Below are 16,700 nucleotides of genomic sequence, written 5' to 3' on the forward strand. Positions count from 1 at the left end.
ACTGCTAGTAGAGACATGTGCTTGTCATAGCAACATGCAAAGAATTAACACATTTTATTGATAGAGTTATCATTAGAGAGGGTTATCATTAGAGTATTCATGTGGAGGATCAGAAGTGACGGCAAATCCATGGAAAATTTACATAAGGTATTTGGCCCTTATTGGCAATTTCCCCTTATATCTTCAAAAAGTACTGTATTTCAGTCCAGGATTTTTCTAAGATAATTCTACCTTTGTCAAGATAACCCGAAATTTATTGTCAACTCATCTGTGTGTTCAGTTGACATGTAACTAATCCTACAAAGTTTATTTACTTTTACAATAGAGCAATACTAATAAAACAGCAATTATTGCCACCTATTTTGCAGAAATTCTGAAGATTGTTACATCCTCTGATGTTTACCTTAAGGTTCTGACTTAACATAGATCTTAATTTTGCAGCTATCCTTCTGCATGCTCTTGCCAACTCTTCTTTTTGTCCCCTTTCAGAAATTCTTTAAAATTTCATCGTTAATATAAACATGAACTTTGTTTGCTGCTCTTTTGTATATGAAAGCTGGTTTCTTCTGCAAGTGATTCTTCAAGTTTAAACTTTACTCTAGTCCCGGCCTTAATGATAATCTCATCTCTGTGATATTAATGTTTGTTTTCTATTTTATTACACTGCAGAATACATTGTTTAGATGATTACTTTATTTGTTACTCATTATACATTGAATTTATAGTGTAAGAGTGTAGATTATTTTGCAGTCATTATTTTGGAATATTTATTTTGTTTTTGATATGTGAAAACGTGTTTGAGGTCCTTTTGATAGCACAACTGTGATGTACCTATACACCACTGATATGGTGTAATGAAAGAAAACAGACAGATAGTTAAGACTTTTGTTAATTGTAATTAAGTGTATATAATGTTGCAGTTGTTACTTAACACAGTCATTGTACACTTCGTTATTACTGGACTTTATTGTAATTACTAATGAGATATTAGTGATAAATGTATATATCTGTATATCTTTAATGGTTACTATAAGATGACTGCGATAGTAGTACTGGATGCACAACTAAATGTTCTGTTAACTTCACTGTTTCTTTTTTGTTTAACAGTTTGATTATTTTTAAATATAATTCAGTTCACATTGTAGGAGAAAATTCTGTAATATTAAAGTATTATCTAAAGAATTTGGAGTTTTTTTTCTGTTTTTACAGTAATGTAAGAGAACTTTTGTCAAACTCCACAGTAAGCCAAAACATTCGAACAATGTAATTCAGAATTCCACTGTATTACCATTTGTGTATATTACTGTTTTTCTCCATTTGTGTGCGTTGTAGCAACGTGAGAGACCAAACATCGCAAAACCACCTGCAACTCCTCAGAATTAATGTTGCCAACAATCAACACAAACTATAAAGCAGAGATTTCGTTTCTCTTGTTGGTTGCAAATTAGGTCATCTTTTCCACGGTCCATCTTGATGAAGGCCAAAATAAACCAATGGTTACAAGCATCCTGATTTTACATTTAAGTCTGTAGTCATAAAATAGCAAAGTTAAGAAAAGTGTGGAAAAGGATAAAATTAAATGAAGTGATACATTGAGGACATTCCAAGTAAAGATTTGAAGAAAAATGACAGCACAGGAAAGAATATGAACATGATCTAGTGTTAGGTAAAAGAGAGGATGTGCTAGGAACTCAACCAAGTGCAAAGATTTGTGCAATTCATACTGAAATTTGTATGTAAGCTTTTGGTTTTGCAAACTGATGAAAAAGAAAAGTATACTAAATTCTGATATAAATTTAAGAGCTAAGAAGTCTTTTTTTTCCTGAAAGTATATTTTTGGTGTATAACCATGTAGGGAAGTAAAATATTAACACAAGTAAAGATCAGAAAAGAATATAAGCTTTTGAAATGTGATATTATAGAAGAATGCCAAAAATTAGATGACTAGATTAAGCAATTAGTGAAGAAGAACTGAATTGATTTGGAGTGAAAAGAGCTTTATTGCACTACTTGACTTAAGGAGGGGATAGGTGGATGGTTCTGAGGTATCGAGGGGCAGTAGATGAAGGTTTTTTGAAGGGGTGCATATGGTAGAGGAAGGCTACGTCTTGGCGGCAGAAAGCGGGTCAACATAGTCGTAGGTTGCAGTATTACCCAGAGATAAAGAGAATTGCACAGAATAGGCTAATGTGGAGAGCTCATCAGACCTGTGTTTAGACTGATGCTTACAACACCAACAGCAACAACATAATTGATGAGCCAAAATGTTATCACCACCTACTTAACACCTATGGAACACAGTGTAGCAGCTATTTTGTGTGGCATTGATTCTAAAATTCATTGGTAGATTTCTGAGGGGTGTGGTAGATTTATAAGCACAAGTCACAATTCCCACAAATTACAAGCCAGTGGTTTGTGGATGTGGAGCTGGCACCCCATTGTGTCACACATGTGTTCCACTGGGTTCAGATCAAGCAAATTTGGTAGCCATGACATCAACATGAGTTTCACTATTGTGCTTGTCAAACTGCTGCAGCAGTACTCTTGCAATGTGATATGTGGACAGGTATCCTGCTGGAAGATATCAAGCATGAAGGGATGCATATGAAACTTCCTGGCAGATTAAAACTGTGTGCCGGACCGAGACTCGAACTCAGGACCTTTGCCTTTCGCGGGCAAGTGCTCTACCAACTGAGCTACCCAAGCACAACTCACCCCCCTCCTCACAGCTTTACATCTGCCAGTACCTCGTCTCCACTGGCCGGTGTGGCCGTGCGGTTCTAGGCGCTTCAGTCTGGAACCCCGTGACTGCTACGGTCGCAGGTTCGAATCCTGCCTCGGGCATGGATGTGTGTGATGTCCTTAGGTTAGTTAGGTTTAAGTAGTTCTAAGTTCTAGGGGACTGTTGACCTCAGATGTTAAGTCCCATAGTGCTCAGAGCCATTTGAAGTACCTCATCTCGTGCCTTACAAACTTTACAGAAGCTCTCCTGCGAGGAGTTTTAATCTGCCAGGAAGTTTCATATCAGCAAACACTCTGCTGCAGAGTGGAAATCTCATTCTATGAAGGGATGCAGCTGGTTAACAATAATGTCCATATAGTCCACAGCTGCTGTAATGCTTTCAATTACTACCACAGGTCACATGAAAGCCCAAGCTGAATGGCCCCCCTTACTGCTCCCATCACCTTGTCTCCATGATGCAGTGCATGTTTACTGCATCCATCTTCCTGGATGAGAGCATAACCAAACAAGACCAAGGATCTTGTGCAATACTAACTGTGATTCATCCGTCCAAGTGACATTTATCCACTGATTCATGTTCCAATATTGATGAAACAATCATTGCCTTGTTGGGTCAATATGAGAACATGCAGAGGTCATCTATTGTGGAGCTTTGTGTTCAACAGTATTCTGATACTGTTCTGGAAAACAATTGTGACTGTGCTAACATTGTATCCTGTCGTCAGATCACTGGTTGTCCTGCAATACAGAGTGGACAGGCCTCTGATCTCCACATTCTGTGATGAGGCATGGACGTCCAACACCAACACGTTTTGCCTGAATCTAGTTTCACCGTCAACCATGTTCCATAGATGCTCACAAGGGTAGCATGCAAAGAGCCACCAGCTTCAATGATTTTGAGATGCTACTTCCCAAGTGCCAGGTGAAAACAATGTGCCCTTTGTCAAAGTCATTTATGTCAGCGAATTTTTCCCTTTGTGTCCCATGTCTCAGCTAGAATAAATCCCCATTCATCTCTACTCTACTTATACACTTCCCTTACTGTGTCACATGCCTGAAATGCCACAGCTTGCAATCTCGTGTTGGGCAATGTTCCTAATAGTTTGGCTCATCAGTGTAGTTCTGAAACTTCCTGGCAGATTAAAACTTTTTGCCACAGTCAAAATTCAACTTGTTACCTTGCAGAGGTCCTGAGTTCAAGTCGGGGTCCAACACACAGTTTTAATTTGCCAGGAAGTGAAAGCTCTGCTGCAGAGTGAAAAATTCATTTTGGATTATGTATTTGCTTTGACAGTGATGTTACTTTGGGGCAATTATTCCATCCAGCCATCAGATGTCATATAACATTGGCATTGGTGATTTCTATTCATACTGCATAAAGAGAGAGAGAGAGAGAGAGAGAGAGAGAGAGAGAGAGAGAGAGAGAGAGAGAGAGAGAGACTGACTGACTGACTGACTTCATCATTTATCTCGCTTACTGACCATGGCTAACTGCCTTCTCTCCCCCCCCCCCCCACTCCATGCTCCATGTCCTCACTGCCCTCCCCTGCACCCTGTTCCCATGGTCTGTTGGCAATGTCTGTCAAAATAGTCCATCTCAAATTTTGCCTTTTACACAAAAAGATGACTGTGACTCATTTAAAATAAATTTGAGGATGTCATGGAAATCACCTGTGAATTAATTAATGTAGTGCATCAACACAGTCTTGTGCTTAGGTACAATGGACTCCCAAAGGCAAGTCGTGTCGTTCTGTCCTTTATTCGTGTGTCATATTTTAAATACCATCATCAAGGAGAGCATTCAGTGATGTGATATGATTCAAGTTATGCATTAACTGTAGGAAGCAACCACTGTAACAGATCATGAGATGTGCTAATCTAGTCTCATTAGAAACCATAGGAAAGATTTCTAGATTCTATACATGAAAACAGTAGCTCTTCATGCACTAGCTGCTGTCTTCCTCTAATATTTCAGACAAAAAATTTACTTAATGTTATACAAAACACTTATCAGCTATCTATATACTGGCAAAGTCAAAACCTATTTAATACGGACATTTAGAGTTCCAGCTGAATTGACTTCCTTGAGTCCCAATATTTTTATAAACTATAGGAGCGGCTAGTAAGGTACTCTTGCATTATCATCAGCATTCATGGATATGACAGCAATGATAATTTAAAGCAAAAAACATCATATGAGTACATATCCTGTTCCGAATGGTTTCTTTATTACTTGATACATTGTCAGGTTTTCTCACATACTACACTTCAAAGTAAAAGTTAAAATGTGTTTTACAAAGGATTCATTGGTTGGCACACACTTGTTCATGGGACATTAATATGTACAGAAAGTCGATGTGCGGGTAGTAGGACTACAATGCACCAATCCAGCAACATTTTGCTCTCCCCGCACAGGTTATTGAACTACATGTTCAGAAGGAAAAAAGAGAACTTGGAAAATAACTGTTTTATGCAATGTGCTGAAAACTATGGTGAAGACTCTACAATCAGGAATTTGACATGTCTGGAAGCATCAATGGTATTGTTCAACAGCAGCAGGAGCACTGCCATTCCATAAACATATATCATACCAGCATACCCTTCATTAGTGTAGATGTGCTGCTTCAACAAGGTAGGTTTGGCTAGAACAAAATGTCCAGGAGGTTGAATGGGTAAGACACATGCACACCACTAATCCAAAAACAAATGTACATTAATTGTTGTGTTCTATCTAGGAAACTGTTCAGAATAGGGCATATGTAATATAAAGGTCATATCTCTGAATACTGGCCGTTCCTCCATGGACATCCTGTACATTTTCCAAAGAATACATTTAACAACTTCTTAATAATGAAAAGAATTTCTCATCTAATACTTACTGGGTTTTATTACAGCCAAAAATTGCTTGTAAGTGTAGTTGCAGATTAACTAGTACTTTAGTACTAAAGTATTTGATCAATGGCCATATAATTACATTATTTTTAAGAATCTTAAAATTGGCATATGGTTCTGTGGGGCTTACAATATACACTGTGTGACAAAGAAAGTGATGCACCCAGAAGGGTAAGAAGAACAAAATTAATTTTCACAGGTCAGAAGGAAACACAAAGTAATTGCAGTTATTACAAAATGAGTCACATCTGCAAATAACTTGACAGTATGAGCCCACTTATCAATATGACATCACAACCACTGTGACTGGTATGCACGCACTGATTTGGTGGGGAAGAGTGCCATAAAGCCATTGTTTCCTCACCTGAGGCAAGGTGGCCCGCAACCGTTGTAACACGTGTTGGTGTCCTGGATACTGGCTCTGGGGTGGGGATGATGTCAGAGATGGTCCCTAATGTATTCTATAGGGGGATCTTGTTGGCCATGGAAGTACCTCACTATTATGCAGACGGTTCATAGAGATATGTGCAACAAAGGGACAAGCATTATTGTGTTGAAAAATAGCAACATGATACTGTCACATGATAGGTTACACTTTTTACCATTCCATAATGGTACAACCTACAGTCCATAATACACCAATTTTCCTCCTTAGGCCATCTTCAGTTCCATGATTTCTACCAGGTGGACTATTTTGAAATCAGATTTGTTCAGTTTCAGCACTCAATACATTAGCCTATTAGATGGATTATTTAATCCCAATAACCATTTCAATGCTGTGTAATCTGTTACTCCCTTAAACTTTTTACCATACAAATAGTGGAAGTATTTCATGTCACGTATGTGTCCTCTGTGGTAGAATAGTTCCTCTACACTTTGTTCAGTTGTCATGACGCATGGATGAACAAGATGTTCCTTCTCCCCTCTTCTTGACCTAACACATCTCAGTGCATGAATACTAAAACCACACAATAATATAAACTCATTTTTGTAGTTCAGAAGCACCAATACTGCAGTAGTTGACTGTAATTCTTTCAGCTTGCGATAATGCACATTCACACTTCCAATAGAACTTCACAAGTTTTGTCAATAATTGTCTGAGAGGTCATGCTATTTCTGTAAATCCCAGGGTAGATTTTCCATAATAATTTACTAACTCTAAAAACAACAGCAATTAAGTCCCTGTCCAAGGCATTGGATAGCTTTGTGTGGTGATCGCCAATCTAGAACCTATCTGTACCCCATTATGGCTAATTGCATGTCCCACATAATTTAATAACTACAGTGCAGAGTGACACTTTTTAAAATTAAGAGTTAGATGTTCTATGCGTAAACTCTTCAGTACCTCCCTCAAATGTCTCACATGCTCTTTCATGTATCCGCTAGCACAGTGATATCATCCAAATGCATCATACACTGCTTTGGTATTCATCCTCTCAACACTCTGTCCAACAACTGTTGAAATGTGGCCAGTGGATTCTTCAATCGAAATGGCATTTGCCAATACTAGTAGTGACTCCGAGAAACCTTAAATACTGACTTTGGCCAGTCGTCCTACGCTACCTCTAGCTGATGATAGCTGCTCTGTAGATCCGTTGTGGAAAAATACCTGCACTGCCCCAAATAGTGCAGGGTTTCCATTATGTTCAGGACTGTGTATACATCCTTAATCATATAGTTATTGAACTATCTGTAGTCAGAGCAAAACTGATTTTTCTTCATTCTGCCCAAGCTCTTTCTTGGCACAAACCACCATCAGTACACCCCACTAGTGGTACAATTGCCATCATGCAATTGTTGGTTAACGATTTCCTTCTTCACCGGGTGTATGAGATTGGACACCGAATATAGCTTATGATACTCCTGTGATTCAGTCCCAGTCCAGATTCTGTGTTACGTCAATAGGGTCAGTGGTAAAGATCTACGAGGATGAAACACGTCCCCAAGCTCTGATAACAACTCTTCCATTGCTACTTTCTCCATTAATTTTAAATGATTCACATTCTCAACTAACTCAATTACACTCATGGGTTGCTTATGGCTAGAGTTTGAATTTGTCCTAAGTGAATTATCTTTGTTTAGAACATCTAAATTGTCAACCAACAACCCTGTATACAAATCCATTTCTTCAGTCCCAAAATTATCATTACTGACAGGCACCATTCACTCACTGTCCATCTCACATACATGTTCAATACTCATGTACACAAAAACCATGCTTTATCTTAACTCATCATTTTCTCCCACTGGTTCAGCTACACACAACATGTTTACAGGTAGAAACCTTCACCCATAGAAGTTTCACCCTGCCTTGTGGTAATGTGCCACAGTAATTGATCCTCGGTGTTTTTGCACATAGTGTAATTGTTTTATCCTTATAGGAAGCTGAAACTTGCGACAGTGTTTCACTCACAACAGTTTTATCCCATATGGAACAAAGTCCCACCAAGTTTTTCTACATGTTGTCCAAGGTGTATTTTGGGGTTATGCTGATAAAGGAAATATAACCCCAAGAACAGGTTGTTACTGTCTCCTGTATGAGGCAAAACTTATATACATTCCGAGAAATTTATTGCCACACCTGAAAACTTAATATCGCTGAATCTTGTGGATGTACATCTCCCCCAGCTTCATGTAACATATATTGTGAAGTTTTTAAACATCTCTTTCCTATGAGGCGCAAACTTGCCACAACACATTACAATTTTCCCTTCCACCTGTTACGCCAATCAAGCAGAGCTCTACTTCTTCATAGGTTTCTGTTGCATTAAAAATCACTGGGAGCACTGTTCGGCAGCCTTCGAGCTCCCATTGCCATTTGATGGCTGGTTATTACCAAACTGCCCATATGTTTATGCCCTTAACTTCGTCCACAGTCCCATTATTGATGTCCAACTTTCTCATATTTCCTACATTGTGGCTGAAGACAATCTCACCATGTGTGGCCCGAACATCCACAATGGACCTCAGTAGAAAAAATACTTCTCCTATTACAATCTCGACTTAGCACTTCTCTCTCATCTAAAGGTGTTGTTGTACCTATGGCACCAATTAAGTCCTTCAGAAATTCCATGCATACTTTCCTTGATACATCAAGTGTTAATCCCTGTAAAAATGAGTTTTAATGCACTCAACTCTGCTTCTTGCAGATGGGCACTATTTGTGTTCTCATTGGCCTTTGATTCATAGGTATTAATGTTCAGTGAGTTTTCTTATTCTACCCATAAAACTTTTGATAGATTCATCTTGTTTCTGTGACATACCATTTAACTGCTTCCAATAATACCTACAACTATTCTGCCTTCTATACATTTGTACCAAGTTGTTCCTTTGTGATTCAAATATTCATGCCTTTCTGAAGTCCTCACAGTACATGTCATTGCATCTCATGTTAAACATAATTTGGTCATTTGTATACATCAATTAAAATTATTTTTTGATTTACAAATCGCAGTGATGGGGGGCATTGTTGTCAATGTACAGCCAGCCACACCATCTACACTTAAGACAAATTACAGGTGATGACTGAAAACAGGAAGGACAATGACCCAGTAAAATACATTGCATATGCTGGACACGCTGCATACTAGTATAAGTACCTCTTGTATTACCATTGAACACCCTCACGTCTGCTGCTGCATCAACCTTTATGAATTTCAGTTTAAACACAGTTCACACTTCTGATTGACCTGACATGTGCAATACTTGAAGGAAGCACAACCAGAAATGACAGTTTATTTCCAATCACCGTTCTGGACTGATGGAGTGGAATGTGGATCTATGTCGTTGTTTGATGTCACTAGTCACTTCTGACCAGTTATTATGATGTCAGGTTGGTCCAAGCATTATTGGCACCATAAAACATCAAGAAGTTATCTCAAGATGGTTGGCAGAGTGGCAGGTGTGAAGAACTGTTTAGGAAACTAGGGAAACTGCCTATTTAGGGAACTAAGGATACTAACTACTGCTTCCCAATATATTTATTCCTTAATTAAATTTGTCATTAAAAATATATCACTTTTTCAAAACAACAGCTCAATTCATGGAGTCAATACTAGAAATAAGAATAATCTTCACGAGGATTTAAAGTCACTTAGTATTGTATAAAAAGATGTGCATTATTCAGGAACACACATTTTCAATAACTTGCCAGCAGCCATAAAAAGCTTAACAACCAATGAAATTCACTTTAAGAGAAGCCTGAAGGGTTTATTTGTGGCCAACTCCTTCTACTCCATTGATGAATTCCTCTGTAAAACCAACTGATTTGTGTATATACACAATATATATATTCTGCACAATTTCAGTGCAGTAATGTGTTCATTGTAAATATGTACATGTGTGTGTGTGTGTGTGTGTGTGTGTGTGTGTGTGTGTGTGTGTGTAAGTACAATCTAACTTCTGCACCATTTTAGTGCAGTAAAATGTTCATTGTAAATAAGTATTATAGTAGTTGTATTACATGTTTATTACCTTATAAATAAATAAATAAACTTTTTAATTTTAAATTCAGTGCATTAGTATTTGTAAAGTGACACTTTCATATAGTGTTCATCAAATACTGATGATCATTTCACTTGGGGCCTGTGGAATGGTACATTAGTTTATTTGTTTTAGTTGTAAATATTTGTCGTGTATTGTTGTTTTTCCGACATGTTCCAGATCCTGGAGGACCTCCACACTACGGATCGATTGGAATGAAAGTTAATCTAATCTAATCTAATCTAACCAGTTTCTTGGCTGTCATGGAATCATAAGAGCAGGTTATCAACAACATTTTTACAAAGTAGGAATCATACATCTCCTATGGATGTTGTTGAACCTGGGGGCAATGCCTGACCCAGGAAACAAGCAGCAGCATGTGGCACTGGTGTAGCTGCTACACTCAACAAAGCACAGTGCTGAGGTGGCCTTGGGCTGTAACTGTATCCCAATGAGGCTGCATCTGGTGCTGATACAACATGACCGGTTTGGCACTGGACACACCAACCAGCAGTGACAGATACTAGCAGGTGTGGCCCATAGCATTATTTGACAATGTAAGGATGTGGGACACAGTGTCCCAAACCAGGAAACTTGGTGAAGAGTGCAGTGTCAGTGTCCGGCAGTACATCATGTGCAGGAGGCACCTAGGCATGGACTGTGAACCGAGGGCCCCCTTGGTAGACATCCCCTTGGTATCAGCCTGCATGAGGACCCAGCCATGTAGTGTCAGTTCAGACCACAGCAGCAATGGTCCTCATTGTGGCCCATAGACCAGTGACTAGCAGAGGCAGCGGACAGTTGTAGATGAGACTGAATGACACACATCGGGTCAACAGCTGGTGTGAAGGCATTTGTGATGTGGGCTGTAGTCAGTGACAGATACTGTTAGGCTGGAATCACCATCATCTATCCTTGCTTGCCCCACTCCTGTTTTGACAAGGTGCCACCTCCAGTCATATAGAGAGCCCTAGGGAGCATGACCTAGGTAACCAGCACTGCACTGCACCAGGCTAGTGGCTTGCATTATGCTCTCTAGTCCACACACCAAAATTTAGCAGACAGCAGGCTGTCACATCTGTCCACGGACTGTGAAGTCTGCTAGAAAAGGTACTGCACAACACCATTCAAGCCATCACCAATCTTCCTGTTAGAAACGAAGATATTGTAGAGATTATTGTTGATAATCTGTAAACTGTTGCGAGCTATGTTGTTCCTCCAGTTTTCTTTGTGATATTATGCATAATACATACTTTTGCCATTGGCCTAGTGATTTGCAACCCACCACTGTTTGCCAGTGACCATCAGGTAAGTGTCAACGAGCCGGGATGTGTGAATTGGGAGACATTGGGGCATCAGGGATCCGCTGAAACACAATAGGCTCCTGTGACGCCAAAGCATTTGTCTAAGGGCTCCTGTGCCACCACAATCTAGGACAGTGGCCTGAAGCCTGTTGACCGTGGTCGATGCGCATCCAGCTCTTTATGGACAGTGGCCAATTCCACCAGCATCTGTACACAAGTGCAGTCCCTACCCATATTCATTAATTTTTGTTTATACCACAAGTAATATGACACTAACACAAGAGCTCATTGCATGCAATCTAAGTTCCACTACTGTGCTATTTCTGATTTTGCAGCTCACATGATGCTAATGCACTAAAGTTTATGCCTCACATTGTAAGAAAAGTGACTGCATTTATGCTGCGTCATGATTGGTCATGTATGATATATTCAATTTAAATAGTCTCTGAGATGGTAGAACTTGACAGTGCCCACGAATGCTTTGTGATTATGGTCACAGTCAAACAGTTCTTCTATAGCTTGAACAGTCCACGGGTATACTGCCGGTATATAGTGTCCAATGGGCATAATATTCCGGCGATCAGACATGCTGCCATCGTCAGGTGCGCTGATGAACTGAGCTCCTGAGGGCGGGCAGCTAATTTTAATCCCCTCTCGCCACGGGCCGCTCTCTTCGCCGTCCGCGCCCGCACACCAGTGGGCGCAAAGGCTTGGGCGTCAGAATCTGTCATAGCGTCGATGTGCTTGCTACTTCTGCTCCGGTCGCCAGTTCGTACTTCTTGCTGAGAGTCTTCTTAATTACATTCAATGCTGGGTCCCAAGCCATGCAGAGATTGTAGCCGCAATCTCGGTGCGAATTTCGATAGCCTCCCTTATCACGCTGTCCCAATATTTATAGGTCTGAGCCAGGAACTTGGTACGCTCATAATCCATCTCGTGTTTCTCGGACCAACAGTGCTCTGCTACCACTGACTTATTTGGATATTTCAGTCGTGTGTGCCTTTAATGTTCTCGGCAACGATCTTCGATGGTGCGTACTGTTTGTCCAATATAAGTCTTCCCACACTCACAGGGAATTTGGTATATGCCGGTCTTCCTGAAACCGAGGTCATCTTTCACACTTCCCAGTAACGCCCGTGTTTTATTGGACGGGCAAACGACGGTTTTAACTCGGTGTTTCTTTAACATACGGCCTATTTTCCCCGATAGTGCGCCATTGTACGGAATAAAGGCAGTGGCCACTCCCTCCCCCCGCGTGCCGCTCTCTTCGTCGTCCGCGCCCGCGCACCGGCGGTCGCGAAGAGGTGGGCGTCAATTTAAATCGGCCTCCCACCCTCAGGAGCTCAGTTCGTCATCGCACCTGACGATGGCGACATGTCTGATCGCCGAAATATTGCGCCCGTTGGACACTGTGAACCGGCAGTATACCCGTGGACTGTTTGAACAACAAATACACCGGGAGAAACTGAAGAATCACATAGTATACCTTTACGGGGAGGAGATGTATCGCAGCATGAAGAAACTCGGCAAGCTGCGCCACCAAAGATGCCGTTTGCTTGGTGCTCTTTCATTCCTGAAGAGATGTCGTACCAATCAGATTGTGCGGAACTTTGCTAAGGTCACGCATCACACGATTTTGCAGCAGCCAAAAGAATTAAGAGACGGGCCAGCCTTGCCTTGGTACGTGAGAGGGTACAATTTACTCGCCACAGCCTTGAATACATTTCCCATGAACTATTTGAACTTCATCTTAAACTGGCCAATCAGTTTAATTCGTGAACCTGGGTCTGGGTGGATGGTGTTTACCTGGACGACAGCCGATTCTGCACATAACAAGGCCATTGGACGTCAGATTTCAAAATTCTCATGTCTCTCGGATAAACCATCGCTGGAGGCACCATGCAAGCCGATCATCAATCTCACAGACATGCAGCTGTCTCATGAGGCGGTTTCGGTTCTGGAAAAGGGACTCAACTTTGCTCCCACCCCTAGGTTCATGCCGGTTGTGGAGATCTGTCAGTGCAGTGGAACAGGTTGCAGCGTGATTACCACCTGAAGCAGCAGAAGAAGTGCGTCGGGAAACCTGCCGGGCTCTGACCAGAACTAAACCTACAAAGACTAACATTACCAGTAGAGAGAGGGCGGCCATTCTGGACGTATGAGAGTGCTCTGAGATTGTTATCTTACCTTCTGACAAAGGCAATACCACTGCTGTTCGTTCCCGTAAGGACTACATTGAGAAGATGCGGCGCATGCTAGATGACGACTCCTATAGGAAGATCAATGCTGAACCCACGAAGAAGGTGGAGAACAAGACCAGGGCTCTACTCAAGGAAGCGGATCTACCAGAGGTTGACGCCAAGCAATTGTCACCTCAAGGACCTGTACCACCGAGACTTTATGGATTCCCTAAGTTCCACAAAGAGGGGGTACATTTGTGCCCGATTGTCAGCAACATTAGGGCACCTAATTACTTAGCCCCTATGTAGGTAAATGCCCTCACCATATACATAATTCCATGGATTTCGTTAAACGTCTTGACAACTTCAGACTGAAAGACACTGATATCCTAGTGAGCTTCGACGTGATTTCATTATTCACCAGGGTGCCTCTACAAGAGTCAGTTGAGCTTATTGGGCAGAAATTTGACGAGAAGACCGCCGAACACTTTAGGCATGTCCTGACCTCAACATATTTTCTGTATAATGGGGAACACTACAAGCAAACGGATGGAGTCGCAACGGGCAGCCCACTCTCGTCAGTGGTCGCGAATTTGTACATGGAGTACTTCGAGGAGGAAGCCTTGGCGTCATCCAATTGGAAACCTACTTGTTTCTTCCGTTATGTCGAGGCCACGTTTGTCATCTGGCCCCATGGTAGGGACACGCTCCTGGATTTCCTTACACACCTAAACTCCATACATCCAAACATCAAATTCACTATGGAGACCGAAGCAGAAGGAAGATTACCATTCCTGGACATCACGGTCAAAAGAAGAGCTGATGGTAGCCTGAGCCACGGTGTGTACAGGAAGAAAACGCACACTGACCAGTACCTGCATGCACACAGCTGCCACCAGACTTCTCAGAGGAATGGAGTACTGAAAACACTAGTGCACAGGGTGCACAGCATCTCAGACGCAGAGAATCTGCCCCAGGAACTGGAACACCTCAAAACCGTGTTCCGAAGAAATGGGTACTCGGAATGGCAGATTAGACGCACTCTCCGTCCCACCACCACAGCACAACCTGTGGAGACGGATGAAGTCACAGAAGGAGAGGTGGCCACTGCCTTTATTCCGTACAATGACGCACTATCGGGGAAATTCGGTCATATGTTAAAGAAACACCGAGTTAAAACCGTCTTTTGCTCGCCCAATAAAACACGGGCATTACTGGGAAGTGTGAAAGATGACCTCGGTTTCAGGAAGGCCGGCATATACTAAATTCCCTGTGAGTGTGGGAAGACTTACATCGGACAGACAGTACGCACCATCGAAGATCGTTGCCGAGAACATCAAAGGCACACTCGACTGAAATATCCAAATAAGTCGGCGGTAGCAGAGCACTGTTTGTCCGAGAAACACGAGATGGATTATGAGCGTACCAAGATCCTGGCTCAGACCTCTAAATACTGGGACAGCGTTATAAGGGAGGCTATCGAAATTCGCACCAGGGAAGATCTTATCAACCGAGATTGCGGCTACAATCTCAGCAAGGCTTGCGACCTGGTGTTGAATATAATTAAGAAGACTCTCAGCAAGAAGTACGAACTGGCGACCAGGGCTGACGTAGCAAGCACATCGACGCTATGACAGATTCCGACACCCAAGCCTTCGCGAACGCCGGCGCACGGGCGCGGACGGCGAAGAGAGCGGCCCGCGGGAGGAGAGGATTTAAATCGGGCGCCCGCCCTCAGGAGCTCAGTTTGTCAGCGCACCTGACGATGGCGACATATCTGATCGTCGAAATATGGTACCCGTTGGACACTATGAACCGGAAGTATACCCGTGGACTGTTCGAGCAACCAATACGTCGGGAGAATCTGAAGAATCACGGTTCTTCTATTCATCAACAGTCAACAAACACAGGTACCATTTCAACTGCTGGTGGCTCGTACCCTATAAAACATGGTTATTAACTCTGTGGTCACTGCAGCCACATTCAGTGCTTCAGACTTGTTTGTCAAATTCGTTATTTCCTATCCTCAGGTTTGTCAAAGAAGCATGCAGACCTATCAACAAAGTCTACCAAATTCAACACCACTTTTGCAGAAGCTGACACAAAGTATTTTGACACTAGTGGGAATGTCTACCAAAGCAGACAAATGATTTTTTGCGTTGACTTAAGCACTGTGTAAAATTAAACTGAACTAAACTCAGAGCTTGGAAGGCCAAACGGTACCGACTGGTCGCCGTGTCATCCTCAACCCACAGGAGTCACTGTACGCCGATATGGAAGCATATGGTCTGCACACAGTTTTCCCGGCCATATGTCTGTTTAAGGGATTGGAGCCGCTTCTTCTCCATCAAGTAGCTCCTCAGTTTGCCTCACAAGGGCTGAGTGCATCCCGCTTGCCAACAGCGCTAGGCAGACCGGATGGTCACCCATCCAAGTGCTAGCCGAGCCTGACAGTGCTTAGCTTCGGTGATCCAACGGGAACCGGTAAGCACTGTGTAGGAAGTAGAAAATGAAAACACATACTCATCCAGGAAATAGATGAATCTGGGAGACAGATATAACATCGAAAATCTAATGAAAATTCATTAAAGTACATAATGTGGGGAACGTGTACACTGTCTCTGGAAAAACTGGAGGACTTTGATTTCTTTGCCTTATTGCACTATTGATTGTATGTTGTGTGTAGAATATTCCTTTTGTTCTAGTCCTCATCCTGTGTAATATATGGTTGGGAAGTAAAGTAGTTACTTGAGCACTGGCGACGTAAGAGAAGTGAGAATAACGTGGATTATTTCGGGGCGTATGGCCGACTGATATTTTGACCAGTAAAAATTTACGCATCTAAGTTCACAACTCCACAGTCCCTCACTGCGATTATCACTGAAACAGTCTAATTGACTAGAATATTACTTCTCCTATTAACACAATGATATTAACCTCTTCTTTCTTGAAGACAAGGAAACATCGTCCATCGCCCTGATAAAGAACGCAAAAAAATACAGTCACAACTGAGGTCGCCGTTTTTCTAGAAGACTGCACGTTCTTGTGCTTTAATGTATAGTTTCCAGGAGGAATATTTTAGAAATGAAAGCAACTGCC

Source organism: Schistocerca gregaria, chromosome 7 (genome assembly GCF_023897955.1).
Source record: "Schistocerca gregaria isolate iqSchGreg1 chromosome 7, iqSchGreg1.2, whole genome shotgun sequence".
NCBI classification, from domain to species: Eukaryota; Metazoa; Arthropoda; class Insecta; order Orthoptera; family Acrididae; genus Schistocerca; species Schistocerca gregaria.